This window comes from Anopheles arabiensis, chromosome 2 (assembly GCF_016920715.1).
Source record: "Anopheles arabiensis isolate DONGOLA chromosome 2, AaraD3, whole genome shotgun sequence".
Taxonomy (NCBI): Eukaryota; Metazoa; Arthropoda; class Insecta; order Diptera; family Culicidae; genus Anopheles; species Anopheles arabiensis.
Window position 1 is genome coordinate 77,818,422 of NC_053517.1, and position 20,573 is coordinate 77,838,994.

The following is a 20,573-nucleotide window of genomic DNA, read 5'->3' on the forward strand; positions in this document are numbered from 1 at the left end:
ATGCCACATCAGTGAAGCCTAAAGCCCTTATTTCAATTGCCTTTGGATGTTTGAAGCTGAATTGTGTGGAATATGGCATCATTGATGAACAAAAAAGCAGCATGTAACCTTTTTTTTTGGCCGCTTGTCACTCAAGCATTACATTACGAACAAAAAGCAAGTTATATTTTTAACGAGCTTTTTCTAAATATTATCTCTTTAACGATGATAATATTTTCTATGTAATTGATTCCAGTCCCTATTCAAAGCATTTTTATCGATAAACAATCAATCAGATATACTTTCACGTATAATGTATTTCATACTTAACATTTATCGTCATATGTAGTTTTAAATGGTACAGATTATCATGCTATTTACATACGACAATATAATGATTGATTATTTTTAATCATTCTTGTTTTTTTTGGTTCGCACGTTAAATATTTTGAATTAAATCGTGTGATAGTGAACGGATTCTCTTGATTTGCTAAAAACGACACATTGTCTTGTGAAATTACCATTACAACAATACCGCAGTAACAGTATAAACAGCTGTTTGCTTCCCAAATGTACAATCCTTTCTTATTCGGGTAAAGGTCATCTTACATGCCCCCGGTTGCCGTCGCCAAACCGGAAAGGCAAACCGGAAATGCAAAGTAGCTCCCATGCATTTACGTACTTCAACGGGAAAGAAGAATTAACATGGCCGTGTATGTGTGTGTGTGATTCCTGGGCTGTCTATTTGTCTATGCATAGGCGGTTCGGCTGTGAGAAAGTCGTCCCGTCTTCGGCAACGGGTGACGTTATTCTTTGCCTCATTCTACCCACCTCCAGGAGACAGTAGCAACAGCTCCAGACCCGTACCAATAGGGAAAGGAAAAAGAAAACAAACTTGTTTATTGAATGTATTTTTCCCCCTTTCCACCGAAGGTCCTACAGCGACGTGTGCGCATCCGTTACTACTAGCTATCTGTCTGTCCCAGGAAAGGGAAGCTCTTCTTATTCTTAAATGGGAAAGTTGTGGTGTTCTTGTTGAGGTATCTGTTTGTTGTTTTACGCTGTTCCCCTGCTCCTTCGAGTCGCTGTTTTTTTAAACGTCGGTTTTTATCCTCTCACGATTCGAATGGTTTTGTTGGTTCGACCGACACGATCAACCATCGACATCCTGTCCTGTTCGATTGAGGCGCTCTGCCTGTAAAATACCACATACACTGTATACGTTCGGCATTTACCGTAACATCCCATAAGGAGGATCAGAAAGGATCGTATAGGGAAAAGAAAAACGTACAAGCAAGCGGCCAGCTATATGAGTTGTCTCTTCTTGTTGTGTCGTTTGGGTATTTCGTGTTTTTTTTTTTCCTTTTTTTGTGGGCAGTGGGAACGTAAAACGTGTTTGGTGAGAGCGGGAAGAAGCTGATGGCGCACAGCACAGTGTTGGAGCTGCTTCCACCAGTCCGCGGGAATATCCTACAGACCAATGAATGCGGATAGCTTTCTCGACAAATAGTAAAAAGAAACGGCGAAGGAGCAGCATCAAAATTACATTTATTTTTCTTCATGTTTTTAGCAAACTCGAAGGGAGATGAAAAGAATTGATGGATGAAACGAGTCCGGAAAAAAGAAGGACGACAAACCAAGCACACACACACAGTCACAATGACGAGATATCCTCATCCGTTCGGGGTCTATCTGTGATCTTCCTTCGGGGCATTGCGGCCTTCCCTGCCGCGGATAACTGGATTTTGTGGGACCGGATTTGGATATTTTGAATTACAAATCGATTGCTGATCGATTGTGTATTGTTTTTGGTGCGAAAATGCACTTCAAAGGCAGTGGTTTTTGTTTTTCGAACCGGGATAAAAGTCCAGGAATGGTGTTTATAAAACAGTGAACAAAAGCATTAGTGAGGATATTGTTATTATAAAAAAAGAGATTAATTCCTTTACAAAGCTAATTTAGCATACAAAATTTATTTGGAGCAATGAAGCACTTTGATGCAATTATTTGATGGAATTTACAACGCGTGTTTTTCTGCTGCATATGTGTGCCGGGTTATTTGCACGGCACAAATTTGCAATTGCACTTGCACGATCCATAGCACCTCCTCTTCCTGCTTCTGTATACCCACCAACCACCATCACCATGCGCTGCTGCTCTCGTCATTGTTTTCACTTATTTTATGACCCATCAAGACGACGACGACGACGACGACGACTACGACGCGTACACATTATACGGGCAATTTCTTTTCCACGCATTATATGCGCCTTTATTTTGCAATTTATGTGCAATTTTTTTATGCGCCTTATTTTTTCCCTTTTGCGTGTGCGTGTATATATCGATGGCTGTGTGTGTGGTGGTTGAAGGTGAAATGCACTTCTTGCGTGGTGTGTGCTTTTGTTCTTCTTTTTGAGTTTTTTTTTCTTTCAACTCGGTGGCAATGTTTTCGTTTTGTTTTCTTTTTTCGCAACTTGAACAGATAAACAGATTTGGTATCAAGCCTCCCTTCTCCTGCTCGCTTCTATCATCTACTCTTTACTTTTCGTTTCGTTTGCGCAATACAATCAATAACCATTTTGGTCGATTTTTTTCCATTTTTCGGGGTTTTTTTTATAAGAATACATGAACCACCAACTCGCACTGGATTTACGTGCATGGGCCCTGTCTATGTTTGCTGCATATTGGGCTTCAAGGGCTGGCAGTGAAAACGTTTGCAATTGTATATGTGTGTGTGTGTCTGCCCTTTTTCGTGTCAGCTTGAAGCAAAAAATTGATGGGAAAATGATCAGAAATGAGGTTACATTCTACCTTCTTTTTTTTTTGCAAAAACGTACACCGGGGAAAGTATTTTGTCTGTGTTTATTGTTACGCTCCAACGAAACGTTCATTTTTTCTCTCTCGATAAATTTGACTCCTTCTTGCTACCGAGCATCCTTCATCATTGTGGAATCCTGACGAGGAGCAAAAAAAACAACCGGTGAAAGTTTTATATGTGTCTGTGTGTACGTAATTTGCCTTTAATTGCACGCGAGCAATAATTATCGGATAAAGTAAGCAAGCATTCATTGGCAAAAAAACGGAGATAGTTATTCTCATCAACAAGCAAAGTCGGTTTTATTAAAAATACCTGTGTGAAATGTATTTAACACTTTTTTGTTTAATTTTTTTCCACACTGGAAAAAACGGGAATATACCCCTTCAGGTACCAGGGCTCTCTCTCCTGCTGATATCCGGGTTCTCCATTTTGTGCTTCAAGCGTGGTGCTCCTGGGGATGTTGGTGCACATGGCGAACACACGAAGGTGGAGGTTTCTTGCCTTCATGTGTGTTGGTGTGCATAAAAACCGATCCGATCGACCCGACTTCCTCCTCTCTACCTTTGGGCCATGGGCAAGATGCAGTTCTCGTTCGATGCTGATGAAACCTTCGTGGTCCCGCTGTGCTCAGCATCCTTTATTGTTTTTCCTTGGTCGCCTTTCATCAAGAAACCTCTACACAGGGCATTTCGTTTTGTCCCTTTGTATCGCAAAAAAAATAGAGCCTGCCTGGTTGCATGGTAGTGTAGAGACTGTATAGGAATCCTTGACGCATCAATTGCAGTCCAACGGTACGTGTTTTGTTCAGACGCTTATTTCTTCTTCGAATTGGAAAGGAATCAATTGTGTTGTGAACAAGAAATGGCTGTAGGATTTTTAGAAAAATTGAAGTTATTTAAAGTTTAATGAAAGAATTCGCTATTTTGAAAAAGTAAACTCCTGGAGCACAGCGTGTGTTATTGTTGCTATGCTTTATATTTCTTAATATTCTTGATTATGATTTATAAACATATAAGAAGGAAGTCATCAAACATCGTTAAAGCGCAACACTTTTTTCAAAAAATTTTGCTATCAGAAGGAATCTTTGACAATTTTAAGGACGAAGTGTGGGTTTATTCCTTCCCCGATAGTGGGCAGCACTTCCTTTACCAAAACGGCAATATTTTATTGTGTATCTTGATACGTTGCTCGGACTCGCGGTCTTTTCAACACATTACAGTTTCCTCCTCCACTGCCATTAACAAAATTCCACTTTCGTTCTACGCCGCCGACCAGGGCCGCTCTTCTTTACCCATTGCACAACACAACACAAATGCTTTCATCCTTGCCGATTCCGACAAGGACAAAGCGCGCACGTATGCGCTCAAAGACACACACCCGCACACACAAGCACGCCTCCTACCGGCAAGTGTGGTACAAATGCCTTTCAGCAGCAAACTGTTTCAATCTCCCGAATGGCTCCGGGTTTGCTGATTTAGTACGTTGCTGCTTCGTCGGTCCCTTTCCTTGCACCACCTCGCCCGATCAATTGTAAGAAAAACGAGTGAGAAAAAGATATGGTGGATAGATTTTCATTTCCATTGGCCAGCTCTTTTACAACACATCCTGCTGAGTTTGTGTCTTTTCGGTGCGTTTTTGGAAGGTGGATGAGGTGGCCCTGAGGGGAGCAGTGAGAGACGGCACCTCCTCTTTGGCCGGTTTCAAGGCACTTCTGGGTTTCTTTTCCTGCTTCGCTTCTTGCTGAGCTTTGCCATTTTCCTTCTCCCGGCTCGGAGCGGTTTGCGCTCTAGCCGTCATCATGATGTAAAATTTTTGCTGCGCTTCACCAACTTTCATTCTTTCTCTAGGTTGGTGAAGAAGGAACGGGTGTGGCGGGTTTCGTCGTTCCTGTGTCGGCCTTCGCTGTTCAGCGCTTTATAAATTGTCCAGATGTGTGCCAAGTAAATGCGTCCTTGTGTGTGTGTGTTGTGTGTCTTTGACGACCGCCGGTGGTTAGAAAATGGATGGTAAAAAATGTCCTCCCAGCATTCCAGAACTCTTTCTTGGACAATCAGATAGCTCTACTACAACGCCCAACGCTGTGGTGTGGTCCTTGGCAACTGAGGGCCGTTTCGCCTTGTTTTTCTCGCTCCCCAACCCGCACAAAGCTGTGAACGAACGATTTTCCACTTCGGCCTTTTCGTATCGCTATTTCCCGCTATTTTCTTTCTTCCGTAGACAAGCATTTCTCTTCTTGTCTGCGCTGCAGTAGTTGCATTGCTTTCAATGTTTCTATTTTATCTGAAAATGAAAACTTTGTCAATAGGCGGCGGCACACACACACACACACGATGGGCTGTTTTGATTCCTTTCATTATGTGCTGGGCTGGCTTCGTGTGCTCCCATAACTGGGCCATGTGGCCCATTCATGTTGTTGCAGCCCGTTGAAATAACTGTACCATTTATGCTTGTTTTTTTCTTCTTTGTTTTTCATCCATTTTCAGATTGATGGTGTCCCGCAGTGTAACATCAAGTAGGTATATTTGTCTTAAAAGTAGTACATTTTACGTTCAATAGTAGTGGGTGTTCAAAATCGTTCTAATTTATATATTTATTTTCATCAGTTCAACATTTTGAGTTTTATTTTTTACCCTTTACATTTCCATGGTTTAAAACTATTGTCATTAACTCTTAAGGAGTAAGATACACAAAACACAATAAAAACATGTTAGATAGCATTGGCTTTCAGCAATAATGATTTCTTAATGGCAAAATGTAATTTACGCAACAAATTAGCGCAATTTGTTTTGCAAAAACTCTACGCTTAGGCAAACGTTTGCAGGCCTAGAGTTATTATACCCCGACCTAAACAAACAACCCGGCAATGAAGATCCGCATCAACCGCAGGGTCTATTAATTTCAAAAATGTGTTGTAAAACGATGATACTACTAGAGTGTTTTTGCCTCCTTGCTTTAAATGATTGTTTTGTTTGCTATGCAATGCAAGAAAATGTGACAGAATCAACGCAAAACAAAAACGGTCACCACCGTTACCGCGGGCGAACGAACAACATGTGCAACATGTGACACACGCCACGTCGAGTCGAGAGAACGCCGCGCGATATATGTGGTGGGCCCCAAGGAGGCACCCTTTTTCTTTATGTGTGCACCAATTAGTGGCTTACAATGCCCCGGCTAGTTAGTTTTATTGTGTGTGTTCGGGCAGGCAGGGCAGGGTGATTGTTTGGGGTGGCCAAGTGGAGCACGGCGGGGGGAGTTATGTTTGCCCTTTAGGCGTTGCCCGTCTTTCTCCTGCTGCTGTGCTTTGCATCCTCACCAAAAGCTGTTGTGGCGATTTGTTTTTATCGGTAGCGAGCGAATGCATTAGTGTGTCCTGCCCTTGTGGGTTTGGTATTTAATGTGATACCCGAGCGAGTGGTGTGTGGGTAACTGAGGAAAGAACGATGGTAAAAGGGGTTGGGTGTGCGTTGTGGTTGCTGATGAGTATGTTTTGCTACAACGTTAGTAGCAACTATCACACAGACACACCGCTGCTCCGCATTGTGACGTTATCATAATCGATCTATCGATCAGTTTGCGCTCGCTGGTATCATTTGCAAAAACGAGCGAAACAGTTTGTATGGTTTATTTATGCGCAAAAAAGAACTAGAATTGACACAAGAATTATTTCAAATTTAAAACCACACGCTACACATTTGTCACCTTTTAAGCTAAAAAAGACAAAATGGTCAATTCTTATACACGGAATTGAGTCATTTAACTTTGTTCTACTTGAAAATGAAACTATTATTGCTAACGATAGTTCTAAATTCGAAATTATCATGCAATTGTAACCAAATCGTTTAACAATCTTCTATTATTCGCCCGGTTCCATGGTGTCGTGGTAAAGCTCTTACTGTTGTATGTCAACGGTTGTAAGTTCAGATCTCAGCTGAACCCTGCAACAATGGGTGCACACTTACATTTATTTTCGTTCTACAGCAGCACTGATATATGGGTTACAGTTTAAGTGTCCATATATATTCCAACTCCCAAGACTCCCAAATTCCAAATGAGAAAAAATGCTTTTGTGGATATTTTGAGTTGTTATTCAGAAAATTTGCCATATACATATCCAAAGAATCACCTAATTATGAACGATATCCACCTCATATCATATTTATAAAACACATTTTGTAGGTTAAATGTTTCATTCCATTTTGTTCGACGAAACATTTAAAACATGGAAAAATAAGTGCAGCTAACTCTCAAAACTCCACACTGCGTCTCTTCCATACGAAATCGCTCTCCAGCGGCATAATCAACGTTGTTCGGGGGTGTGCAATTATCCGTTCCTAACCCATCATCGTGCTCTGATGGTTTGGCAGCAATCGAAAGCATTCAAAACTAAACCGAGAAACACTGCACAGAAAATTCGCAAATAAGAGCTTGGTCGTGATGTGGCGCGCGATATTCGAAGAATTTAGGCAAATCGGAGTTCTTTTTCGGTGGTGTATCCTTTTTTTTCGAGTGGCTGGCAAAATCTTCTTCTGCATGTGGGAAGGCGTCGTGATGGTGTTGGTTGTCCCCCCGGATACTGTACCGTCTTCGGCGTTATTGGAGGTGCGTGGGAAGATATTCTTAAGCCCTTTCGTCGAAATGATCGGATTCTCACCCTGCCTCGCTGTTTTATTGTGTTGTATGCCCTTGCACCTCGTTCTCTATTTCTCTCTTAATCCTACTGCCCAGTCCGTTGAAGTGTGAGGCCCGCCGACCCATCCCTGAACGAAGATCAATCTGCTGTTGAGTGTGTGTGTGTGTGTATAACTTAAAAACTCCCACGACCTGTGCGACTTGGCGGGGACTTCCACCGATGGTACGGTGTGGAAGATTTCAAAGTTTTCTTCCTTTGGCTGTGCTTCACTCTTTGCGCCTGCGGAAAGATTCCGTCTTTGGTGAAGGTCTTGGTCGTCATATGGCTATGGTTGTGCACACCGGGACCCGTTCGTTAAAGCAACGAATTTCGTACCGATGCTCTTGATCTCGAGGCTGGACCGCGTGGGATCTTCGTGGAGACGCCAAATCATGTATCTCTCTACGGGTATGTGTGTGTGTGTCTGTACGGTGATGAGCTCATTAAGAACACGTTATTTTGCAACGAGAGGGAAAAAAATCTCCCACCATAAAATCACGTCGGCGACGAGTACTGCCACGAGGTTCTTGCCACGCCGCGTCGACGCGTTTCCCTTTTGGGACGTTTGATTTTCGACTTCGTGACTTTCGGTTTCATAAAGGAAGGGAGTACCACACGGTGTCGCGTTTTTTGTTTGTCGCTTCCTAACCCCACTCTTCTGCACTACACATTCATCTTGTTGCAGTAGCGAACAGCATCAAATTACCAAGGGCAATCAATCGCAGAACGAAGGCGCTACTATGCTTCTTCATCCAAATGGTGCTGTGTGTGTGTGTGTGGCTGGCTAATCTTTCTGTGTTCGAGCAGTGGCGTGTGAATCGTTTGAAACTTTGTTCTTTTCGGAAAGGATTTGAAACATTCAAAAAACGGTGTCTGTCGGATTCTTAGATGCGAAGAACAGCGTAGCAGCAGCAACAGCAGGAAGAGAATAAGAGCTCGATCGGGACAGATCGCATTTCCCACGCCGTTCCCAAACAATCCCACGCCTCCAAGGGGCACTCCCAAACGGGTAGAGAGGAGATATGGTGAGAGGGCGAATTTTGGTGGATTTTGATTTTGTTTTTTTTTTGGGAAGCTTTCGTTGTGTGTGACCCTTTTAGTCGTACCCTCGTCAACAAGCTTCTGTTCGTTCGCCAGGGATGTAAGGCGATTAGTTTTCAGCCTACCGGGTGAAGAAGAATTTCGACAGAAACTAATCTCTTCGATCGGTAACTGAGCAGGCGGAGATTAGCTTATACCGAGGCTCCCTAAGTTGGTGGCGATGAGCTAGCCATTCCAAAACGAAAGCCGAAACTCTCGGCAGCAATGATTGCTACCTATGTGTATGGGAAAGATGTCATCACATAAAGCAAACGGGTTTAGTGTTATTTATTTTAATTAAAAATTCAAACATTTCAAAAATGTCGCCTCGAGCGCGAGATCGTAATCGGAGGGGGCGCGTTTTCCCACAGCACATTATCCCCTATCGTGGGCACGCAACACGCAAGATAAACGACACACGTCTCGCGACAAGTATGGGCTATCTTGCCTAGCTTTCATCGGCTCCTTCATAATAGTGCACCACCGTGTAAACACTTCGAGACGCGTATTAGAAACCCGATGGCCGACAAGCCTGTCCTTCTTCTCCCGCCTTTTTATCGCATTCTTCTGCGGTATGCTGCAAGAGAATGAGGATGGTTGTAGCCCGGGAAGTGAAGAAAACGGGGAATTGAAACCTATCGATCGTGGAGGCTCATCGCTAGTTGTTACTTTTTTTTCCTGTTGTTGTATCCTCTATTTTCCCATCGGAATCATCCTCCTGCTGATCCCGTAAGGCGTTGAAAGGTTTCTCTCGGCTTTGCTCTGACCTCTAACTCCCATTTATGGAGCAGGTAAAGCCAAAGAAGATCAAAAACAGCGCGCGCAATCCGTCGAGCCCAGTCCCGCTTGGTGGCACGATAGATTCACAGTTGTATCCTTTTTTCCACTCTGCTTTTCCCTATTCGCCCTGCGGGGAACAAAGGACTGAATATTTCACACGCACAGACACACATACACACACATACAATAATAGTAACGAAATTCCACATCAACCTGTCTTATGGCATCGTTTAAGTCCGCGGATGCATCTTCTTCTTCCGTGCCCTTCCTAGGTCCAGACAATCGTCGACAGGAACGACGACCTTCTCAAGATCAGACGAAACCACCACTTTCCAGCAGCTTCTTATCGTCCCCTTCTCCTTTCGTTATTGACCTTTCCCCCAGAGGGGGGGTTTTCCTTGAATGCGCGAAGCCTGTGGGAGATTCCGACTGTTTTCTATTGAATAACGCTCCCCTCGTTCAGTGTAATAGCGTACAGAGCGCTATCGCGTTCTTCGTTTATTCTTGGTTTGGTTTTCTTTTTTAAAGCCACCTATACCACGCTCATCCAGACGTGGATCTTTGTGGCCACGATTCTTACATCGCTTTGGTGTGGTGGACATGGTGGAGGTTATATTCTTGCTTTCCAACTCCAAATCCACAGCACTTCAAAGACACACCTCCAGGGCCTGAAGATCTAACCATTACATCTCTCTGTATGTCTCTGTGTGTGTGTGTGTTGTAAGAGTGTGTTTGTGCGATACACGCACCGAAGGGAGACGTACGTACCGAAAAGAAACCTGGAGAGTTCCCAGACGCAAACTTCCTCTACAACAGTCGTCGTCATCGTTGTCGGGTTGGCTTCCCGCAGTTTTTGATCGTTTCCTTCATTTCTGCTTCTCCTCTGTAAAGCTCTTCACAAGTTCACCGGTTTGCGCGGGTTTGCCTTTCTTGCCTCTATGTTCACCCATTTCACACACCGGGTTTCGGGATAACGTGATTCGTTTACGCTTGGTTTCTCTTGGGATTCATGCGTGTTACGGGTACGATCGTTAAAGATGGAATCCAGATCCAGCCAACCAGCCGGAGTAGAATATCAGCAGTAGGCACCGGGCAATGGCAAATGGAAGAAAACGTGAAAGAAATTCCACAACAGAACAAGGCGTGCTGTAAGTCGCTCAACTCCCGGAGACAGAAGTGCGGGTGCGCGCTGACTTGCCGGACTTATATGGGTGAAGTTAGACGTCAGATTTTGTCTATTTTTTTATACCGATTGAAGTATGTAGAGGGAAAAATGCTTTCGGCGGACGACGGCCATGCAGTTCACTGTCAACACGCATACCACCGACGGAACCTGCCGAATCCATTTTCTCACAAGCATTCACAACCGCCTCTCGAAGCTGTGTGAAGTGATTGATGATCCTCTATCCAATAGAAATTATCTGCAATGCGTTTGAGAGACCAAGAGTCAGAGAGATAGAGAGACAGAGACGTAAAGCAACTATAACCACTTCAACAGAATTGTGCCATTTGCGATCGACGTGTGTACCAAAAGGCATGCGAGATTCGTAGAGCCGTTGCCCAAACTTGGCTGCGGAAGAAAGCCATCGACGTTTCGGTGGGCGAACAGCGAACAATTGCGCTACAGTTTTACCATCACTCAGCTAAGGTCGCGTGATTTTATCACATATGTGTCCTTCGATGGGCAACCAGTTGTTTTGAAGCTAAAAGGGCTGTTGTTTTCTTCGAATGCATTCCCCACCCCGAAGCTTATCGGATGCGCGAAGTCAACAAAAACACATTAAGGGGGTTACAAGCGTCATGAACCTGGGACACCTTAAAATCGTGATGAACATTCTGGAATATGGTCGTGGAATTCTGCTACGAACGCTCTGATGTGTCCAGGATGGCTTCAATGCCATCACATGGCCAAAGGGTCTAAGGCCCGACGCTAGAACGTCTTCCCTCCTAACTTGACCTACGGCAGCTCCTCCCCACTCCCTGCATTCTTCCCCTGCTCGCCAATGTGTGTACGAGGTGGAAGCGAGCGTGGGAATTCAACCACTATATGTGCCCGCTGCGCGCCGTACGAATCATCAAGGAAGGTCAAACAATCGACCACTCATTAGCCAACAAATGGCTATTTAAGTGTGCGTACATGCATACCAGTGAGCCAGGGTAGGGAATGCATAAAGGGATTCGATAAGGATTCAAAAGCAAGCAAGAATGTTTGTGTTACGACTGTTTTCTTTATTTTTAAACTATGCATCTTGCAAATACTCTGTATGCTCTTCTTGTCAAACTTAAAATGTCATTTCATCGCGGGCAACGAATCGATCATACCTCTGCGATACGCGATCACAGTGCGCCGGTCGATTCGATCGATAATCATCAGCGCAGGATTTTACAATGTTCCCAGACGCAAGGACATATTGCAAGCTTGGAAAAAGAACAGAAAAAAAACTATACTCCATAACCTCTGTCATTACATCGTCGTCACCGTATCCGTCGGGCGGTTATAAATTAAGTTAATGATGCTCAAAAGGCAGCCAAAAGGGTAGACAAAAAAAATACCCCGCCGAAGGTATATAATCATAAGTCGACCCTGATGGGCGTTCGATCGAAAATATCAGATGAACGAGAAAACAGAGGGATGCGAACGGCACAGATAAGACGCACAACGACCAGCTCCCGAGCGCAATCCTTCCTTTGCAGCCGACTGCTGCGCAACTATTGATGAGGGCCGTTAAACGAAGGGTGTTTCTGTATTTTGTTTTGCTGCTGGAGAATTTCTCACATGAATTATATAGACACGTCCTCCGGAGACATGGGACCGAAACCAGCAACAGTGTGTGGTGACATTGGATGGCGAAGGGAAATGGGTCACAAGACAGGAGGAAAGGGAGACATTTTTAGGGATTCGTAACGTAAATTCCTGTCCAGATTCCAGTTCCTTTTTTTCGGTTGCTTTTGGTTTGGAATGGTGGAGAATTAAATTGCTACCACAACATATGCTGCTCTATTATTACAGAAATCACAGTGATCATCGCACGATCATAATCGTTTCAGTGTGGCCAAAACCGAAACAGATATGATACGGGTTGGGCCTTGGCTTTATCGGGGTCTGATCATCGAACTCAGGCGGCCGACACCAGAGTATATGATTTTGCTCCTCGCCAGCCTGTCTTCTGATCATATGGAGTTGGCTGAACTTCCGGTGCAACAAAATGCAAAGAAAATTACTGCCACGATGATGTTGCAGACAACAGAAAAGTGGTCCCTACAGCAAACAGGAAGCGGCGCCATACTGTGGTAGTGTACGAGCTCGCGAGGACTGATTTAATTTGGTCTCGAATTTCTGAACGAGGCTGCAACGATCTGTCTTCAATTTTTATTTTTATTTTTTTCGGAAAAGAATTCTTCCGTTTTCTGGACACATCAGACACAGTGACACAGGATAATGAATGCTTTCTGGCAATAGTAATTATGTCTCATGCATATCGCGCAGATGATGCAGGTTGCTTTTGGGAACTTTTTTTTGGAACTCCACCACAATCATCACTCAGGATGTGCATCAATTGATATTCTGGGAAAAGAAACTAAACTAAATTGATCATTAATTAAATACAATGGCCATAAATCGATCGATCAAATGAGGACGATTAAGTGCGCTAATGGGTGGTGTGTATTGGCAATCGGATTGTGTGTGTGTGTGTGTCTGTCGTTTTCTCATGCGGAATATGATTGATCGTTAGCTTTTATTAATTGAGGGAAAAATGGCTCTTTTCTCTCTGTTACTGCTGCTGCTTGCGAGTGGATGGATAGCTCATCAACCGGCCCCGTTTCTCACGGTATTTTAAGCAACAAAAGCAAAACGTGGCTGTTGTGTAGAATGTGGCGCGAGAAGGAATGCTGATGCCTACAGAGACTAAACTCTCCGTGATCTTTGGACTGTGGTCGACTACGGCCGCAGGACCATCAAGACCGTACAGACAGTTTAACATCTTCCACCAAACAGATTATGACCATAGGTGCGTGTGTGTGTGTGTGTGTGTCTGTTTATGGGTCGACAAGGGTGTTTTCTATTGGCATCAATTTTTAAAGAGACGTTAAAATGGAAAATGCCAGTGTTGTAGAGTAGTGATGGAGCAGAGTGAAGAAGCAGAAGAGAGAAGAAAAAAAAACACTCAACAATAATAGCCATAAGATACGGGGCGAATGTAAGCATCGCTACGTTTGTGTGTAAGAATAATTTATTATTTTATAAGGTTCTTCTTTCACCCCTCCGCTCCACGTTGGCACGTATCTCCGCGTGTCTTCGCTTCGCCTTATTATGGGTAGTTTCTTCTCCGCTTCCGTTCTGCTGCGCCCCGTGAGAAGGCGACGACTTCTCCGCGTTTGTGGCCACCCTTCATCCCCTACAAAGCTTTGGTTCTTCGGTCGGTTGGTTGGTCGGCTGTTGTTCACCCGGTTATCTCACGGTTCAATTCTGCGGCCAATCTCTCTGTGAGTGTGTGTATTTAAGAGAGAGAGAGAGAGAGTATGGGTAAATCACAGCAGACACACACACGCACAACAAGCGGTCGATGGTGTTACTCTGTCTGGATGTTCTGCCCACGGGGTGTGTGCCTTCTTCGCGATCTTGCGCGTCACTTCCCTCCGCACTATCTCGTCGATATATCGTCGATCGTTACATCTGTTACTTCTGGCTCTGCTCCCTTCTCCCGTGTGTCGCCTTTCGTTGGTCTGACATTCTGGACTCCCTCCTAACCTTCTTCCCGCCAAACCCTCCTCGCAGCAAGAATGTTTCTTTCTCTTCGTGTCTTTTCGTGTTGCTTTTTTTTCATCCCTCTCTGTGTCCGTCTGTGTTTGATTTTGATCGTGAGAAAAATATGGGTAACGTGAGATTTTTCCTCCAGCCCATCCAGCCATACGCGCAAACCTTCTTCCGCAACAAACCCTGTTGCGCGTTGGTGGTGTGTTGCGATGTTTTCTTTGCTGCTCCTGCTGTTGCCTGACATTCTTTGGCCTTTTTTTTCCTGTTGCTGCAGCTTCTCCGCTTGCCAGCTCCTTCAAAATCCTGTTGAACGTTGAACTGTGTACGTGCTGGTAAGGGTATGCCATCGGTTCATTAGCAATGTGGTGGCGGTGGTGTGTATCGTTTGGTGAAAGAAAGGCACACATAAAAGGCAAGATATTGCGACGCTTTGTTTGAAGATTTAAAATGTCCAGCAATCGTTTTGATTGCTCGGGGAAGGGTTTTTCTTGCCTTTCGTGTTCTAGTCGTCAAGCTTTTGTCGGTGGTGAAACGTAGAGGACGTGATCTGTTAACATGAAACCCGAAAAGGGCAATTCTTTACGTTGCTAAATGTTATTACGTGTTGGTGATACGATTGCATCGTTAGATGTTGTGAAACGATTTGTTTTTATTCCTCTAACGTTTTATAAAAACCATCATCGAACCATTTTTGGAGCCAATTTTCAAGATTTCTAGGGTTGAAAGCAATTTTTGACAAACATTTTGGTTAAATTTGCTTTATTATGCTGTTGTGTTGTATAGTATAGAACATAATAACCAGCAATTTCTTCCTGCAACAATGCTTCAAAATTGCCAAAATTCCCTTTAAAACTCCATCTACAATTTGCACAACTGAAACAAATTTTCGATGGATTAAAGTTGATAAACTCCTCGCGCCTTCAACACACTGCGTGTTCTGAAGAGAGCATATCAATCCAGTATGCGAAAGTGTGAAAGGTTAGCGGCCTCAGCGTAAGGTCCAGCTGGTAGGGAAATTGAAGCCACGAAACCACCATATGCGTCACTTGAGCCACTGATTTGGCTTTACAGCAGTTGGCAGCTGATTCCATAAGCAAAATTGCCCCTGAGGGAATAATGCCAATCCACCGCATGCCCTAGAGACTCCATTCAATCGCCAAAAATATGCACCTTTTGGTGCGATTTACGCGTTGATGCCATTATCGGACCTTATTTCTTTAGAAACGAGCGCAGAGCTCACGTTACGGTGAACAATATGAGCGTCAAGTTAATTGTGAGTCCATTGGGAGCCCCAAAATCATGGGATTTGATATCGCACGATTATGCCCTGTGGGCCAACGTGAACCCATTGGCTTATGCTGATTAACTTCTGCAGCAATTGACGCCATGGAGGTTAATTTTTGGCCAGCCATACGACCAGGGCTAACTATTTCCACGTAAATATGTTTGAATTTAATGCTAAATGCCTAACGCTTTAATGATGAATTGAGTTGAGCGTTGTAAGCCTTCTTCTCAAACCCGTAAAGTTCATTTCATCTACTTCAATTGCTATCCAGATGATCTGTGACACGTGAAGCTTGCATCAACAACGTGATTGTGAGTGCACAACATTCAAAGATGGCATTGGATTGAAGATGAGGGCTACGAAGTGTTGAGCCGATTGAAGAAACCTCTAAAATGAAAATTGGATATGAATTAAATGTTTGTAAAAAATACAACAAAATATTCTGTAACAGATTTCTTAATATTTTCTGTAGGCTTCTCACAATATTGATCCTTTTTCTTCAATGGTATGTTAACGAATGTAATGAAAATGCATTACTTATTCATATATTCCGCACTCCACATATTTAAGTAGAATTTATTACCACGCCTTATTGTCATACTTCAATACTACAAGATTTAGTGATATCTTTCAACGCCGCTATAATCGCGTAGTTCTTCTGGATTCTCTGCCAATCGCCAAAGAGAGAAGGGAAAGACCATACAATTTCTATTTCAATCCTACGAAGAGAAAAGTGGGTCTATAAGACGGTTAAAGCGCACGACGCCGCCCAATACATGCGTATTACCCACGTCCTAAGCCGATTATCCGCATTTGCATGATAAGCGCAGTAAAAAGAAAGCCGCTTTTCCTTCTGTATTTGTGTTCATGCAGTTTTCCTACACCTGTGTGTGATTTTGAGTTTCTTTTTTGTTTCGTTCCCTCCATTGTGTATGTGTGTCGTTGTTGTTGTTGCCACTGAAATAGCGCCTGAGCTCTCCTGCTCGGGGGGAATGGAAATTCTAAAAAGGCATACCGCGCGCCTAACAGCTTTTTAATACACTCCTCACACACAGGCGCGCAGCAACATTCACACACTGGAAGGCGAACAAAAATTAAACCGATGATGATGATGATCCACTTTGGCCGGGGTGCGAGTCCCTCGTGCCTTATCCCACCCACTCCTGTCTCTCTTTCTGTGCCGTCTTCCTCCGCTGGATCTTACAGTTCCTTCATACCACGACAGATGGTTGTGTGTGTGTGTGTGTTTGTGTTTGTTACACTCTTCTGCAGCACTTAAATCGACTGACCGGCAGATAAAAAACAACATTCATTGGCTTCGATTATGTTTCGTGCTGCGGTAAAAAAAAAAGAAAAACAGGTGCTGCTTATGCTGCCTGCCTGGCCTGGTGGCGGCACCGCGGTCGAGAAGAGGATTCTCTGTGTGTGTGTGTGTGTGTGTGTGTGTGTGTGTCTACATTTACATAAGCCAATGACCCTTGTTCCGACATATTCGGTGCAATCTGGAAACGCGTTCATGGTGGCAGTTGCAATCCCGAACGGCGATTATGGAGGAAAAATCCATGCGCCAACCACGCCGAGTCCATGGCGAAAATAAAGAAAGAAAAACACAAACGACTAGTACGATTCCCCTATTCTCTTCGTCGTAAATCATGTGCGAACCAAATGATGCCGTCGTCCGCCTTTTTTTTTTGTTTGGTTTCTTTGTGTATCCTGGCCTATATGTGCACCTGGCCGGCCACACGAACGAGAACACTCTGATGCGCTCGCTAGCTAACCTGCCTGCTGGTCGATACCAAAAAAAAAGAAGCTTTTTAAAACAAAAGCACACGGAAACATAAGGGACTAAATCCTGCAAGGAGCGCCCGTGTTTTTTCCATGCACTACAGAGCAGTTCCTGTTCGAATCAGAGGACGAGAAGAAAAGGTTTGCTCTTCGTGGCCATGGGATGTGCTCTACACCTATTATCCTCGGCTCAGACGTAGCCGCGGGAGACGTGGTTGCAAATTTTCCACTTTTTTTCTCCTTTCTTCACCAAGAGGAAGTCGCTCATTTGCAATGGAAAAGTGTGTGGATATGGTCGGAACGAAAAAAAGAAGAGACCTATCCAAAAGAAATTCCTTTACACATGTTGAACCCAGGCTCCGGCTTTCATTGGTCATCTCCGGGGGATTTTTTGTTGTTTTGTCCTCCCGAAACCCCGTTGCACACAGGGGTGTAGGTAGGTAGGTGTATGCATGTGTGTAAAGGTTCGCAAATTTAAGGAATAAAGAAATTTCGAACAGGTGAAAGAAGGGAAAGAAAGGAAGGGCATGAGCGTGGTTGGTTGGCTATGATGATGGTGCGGTCTCTTCACATCCGGTGCAATGTGGTGAACGATTTGTTCGCCTTTTTCCGTTCTTTTTCCTGTTCGCTCTTTCCATCTCTTGCGGCGGGAATAAACACAGCATCCACACAAACACATATCATCAGCTGTGCGTGCCGGGATGTTTCTGCAGCTGTCGGTAGGGTTGCTGCTGCTGCTGTTTGCCATCCGGTTTCGTTGGTTTTTAGCGAAAAGCAGTGCCGTATGTATGTTCTATCCCTTTTATTCCTATATCCCCCCGCCGCACTACAATCAGCTGCGACATTTCACCAGACCAACAAACAAAAAAGAAAACTTTCCGCATACTGTTTTTTCTTTCTTTTGCATCGCCACCTTGCTTGCATATCCTTTTTGCGCGAACCAAAGATGATAACCTCAAGCGCGCGCGCCCTGTAAAACGTCCCATTGCTGTTGCGCATTTTTTCTGGACTGGACTGGAGATCTGGACTGGACCGGCGGGTGGATGCAGAATGGTGAAAACGCACGTTGTTACACCTTAACTTTACGAGCGATCCCTCCCCAATTGCTTGCTTGTATGGTGGGTCATCAATGCACACGCATCGCTATCATTACCCCCTTGACCGGTGTGGTGTGCGTTGTTGATACGCATTTGCCAGGATAATTACAGCTTTTACCTTTTACCTGCTGCTGTTGCTGTCTGTCCCCGAGGCTGGTGCTGCCCTGAGACAAGTCGGGTTTTTGCATTTTGGCTTATTTTCCGGTTTGCCATGCAAATTTTGATACGCCCGTATGATGATGCACACACATGCAAAGGCCCCACCAAGTCTTCTGTATGGCCTGGAGGTTAAAATGAACTACCTCAGTTTATCTTTCAATAACTTTTCTGCGGTAATATAAATCAAAAGCTAAATTTAACGTTAACAGTCGGATGCTGTCGGTGCAGTGGGTAGAAGAGACATTGCTTTTCCACACTAAATATTACAGGATTTTTGTTGTGTTGGTATTAATAATTAAATTCGAGAGCGAACTTGATATACACGTACAATCTCTCTTACACAGACTCTCGCTGGTCCTTTCAACAGCCTTTAAAAAAATGAACATTTATCGACAAAATATAGTCTTAAGAAAACCACCAATGTTTGAAGCCAAACTTGAAACAAAAAATGGACACAACCCGAGGAATGTGTGGTTGCTGGCAGGGCCTTTATCGCTCATAACTCATCAACCTTTGATTCGGTGTTTGATCATCGTGTGTATTAGTTTACGCTGTCTAGACAGATCGGCCATCGATATATTGTCCCCCATCCTTCCCCCCCCTCCTTCCCCATTCGTTTGACATTAGAAACGAATTGGATCCGATCGGTTGTTCTTCATCCCGTTCGTTTTTGTTTATTGCTTATACGGCGACATACGAGACTTGTTTGCGGTTGTTGTGGTTGCATTTTTGGGCTTCCCTTGAGAAATGATGTAAAAAAAAATGCTGTTTGTGTTGTTGTGCTGAATCAATAGTGTTGTGTTGGTTTGACTTGAAAGGAAAAAAACACAAGAAAAAACATCACCCAGCAGCACCAAACGGCAGCGATTGTGGTTTTATTTCGAACAAAAAACAGGCCACCGCATGTCTCACAAGAATTTAAAACTCGTTTTTCTTGCTGATAATCAGCAGCGCACGCAGTACGGCAAACATAAAAAGTCCTTTTCATCGTTGCTCTCCTTGAGAGATGATTATGAACGACATTAAAGAAAGAAATCGCTACTTATTTGATCTGTTTTTTTTGTGTATGTTGCTTGTCCCGCTTAAAGCTCTCGAGTGCAAATTTACTGTGCACAATCACCATTCACATGTCCTGCAAGATCATAAAATATGATCATTTTGATTGATACTTGGGTAAATGGTGAAGCGAACGCTTCTCATATGGCGCACGCCGTTTGCGCATTTTATTGTGCTAACCATCGAACAGCTAAACCAGTAACACTAAACCATCGGCCACAACAACACACATGCTGGGGCTAAATTGTGGATGAAGCGATTATGAAAAAAATCCCACTTAATAAACCGCGACACCGAAGGCTTACCATATTCGTCACGAGATCATAACGACCTTTGGCGCACTGCTTTTATGATTTGCGTTTGCTAACTACGCATTTAGCCCCGCATTATTGGCTAGGGCAAAAGATGCGTGTGTGATACACGGCACGTCGCCACCAAAAACAACGTGGTCGTGTCGGGTCTTGCAACCGCGCCGCCGTTGCTGATGACGTCGTCGCCCATCGCCGCCGCCATGTATGCGACGCAGACATACTAGCAAACCGCCGCGCGTGAGTCAGTGTTTGTATTTGTGCGATAGTGTGTTGCCCTTTTGTTTTTTTCGTGTGTGCATATTGTTTTTTGTTTTTTGTTAGTTTTTGAACATGTTTTTCCCTTCCACATGTGCGTATGTGCCACCCGTCTCGGCGGCCACTGCAGAGCAACCTGTTTGCTTACACTTGTGATACTGTGCAGTCTTTTTCCGCCTTTCTTTTGACCTCCACGCGATCGGGTCGGGCGGGCAGGCAGGCAGCAAAAAACGAACCGAATCAGCCGTTTGCCATCCGCCGTGTGTGTTCTGCGTCGTTTGAGTTTAATTTTAGCAACTGTCTTTGCAACTGCTGCATCATCATCATCATCCAACTACGCTCAGGGCGGCCCACCTCTTGCCGTGTGAATCCTGCTGCACACACGGGTTTGATAGGCGCTGATGATGATGACACGCGGCTGATGATGTTGCACATACTAGTGCTGGTGGACAAATGCGCTGATGCTACCGAAAAATTGTGTACGCAGAAGCCTTTTGCAACTCTTGCCAGCCCTAGCAAAAACTATTTGAAGGGTACCTT

General features: G+C 44.2%; 1 protein-coding gene across 7 annotated transcripts in view; it reads left to right on the forward strand.

The window, feature by feature from the left end:
• The window catches only part of LOC120898191 (F-box/WD repeat-containing protein 7), a 31,618-nt gene that overhangs the window by 3,100 nt on the left and 7,945 nt on the right, over positions 1-20,573 (forward strand). For 6 of the 7 annotated variants that reach the window (XM_040303677.1, XM_040303682.1, XM_040303680.1 and 3 more), the window contains one exon: positions 5,281-5,309. The exons of the other annotated variant lie outside the window; for it this stretch is intronic. The gene's annotated coding sequence lies outside the window, so the exon portion shown is untranslated. The remainder of the gene's footprint in view (positions 1-5,280; positions 5,310-20,573) is intronic. 7 annotated transcript variants of the gene reach the window in all.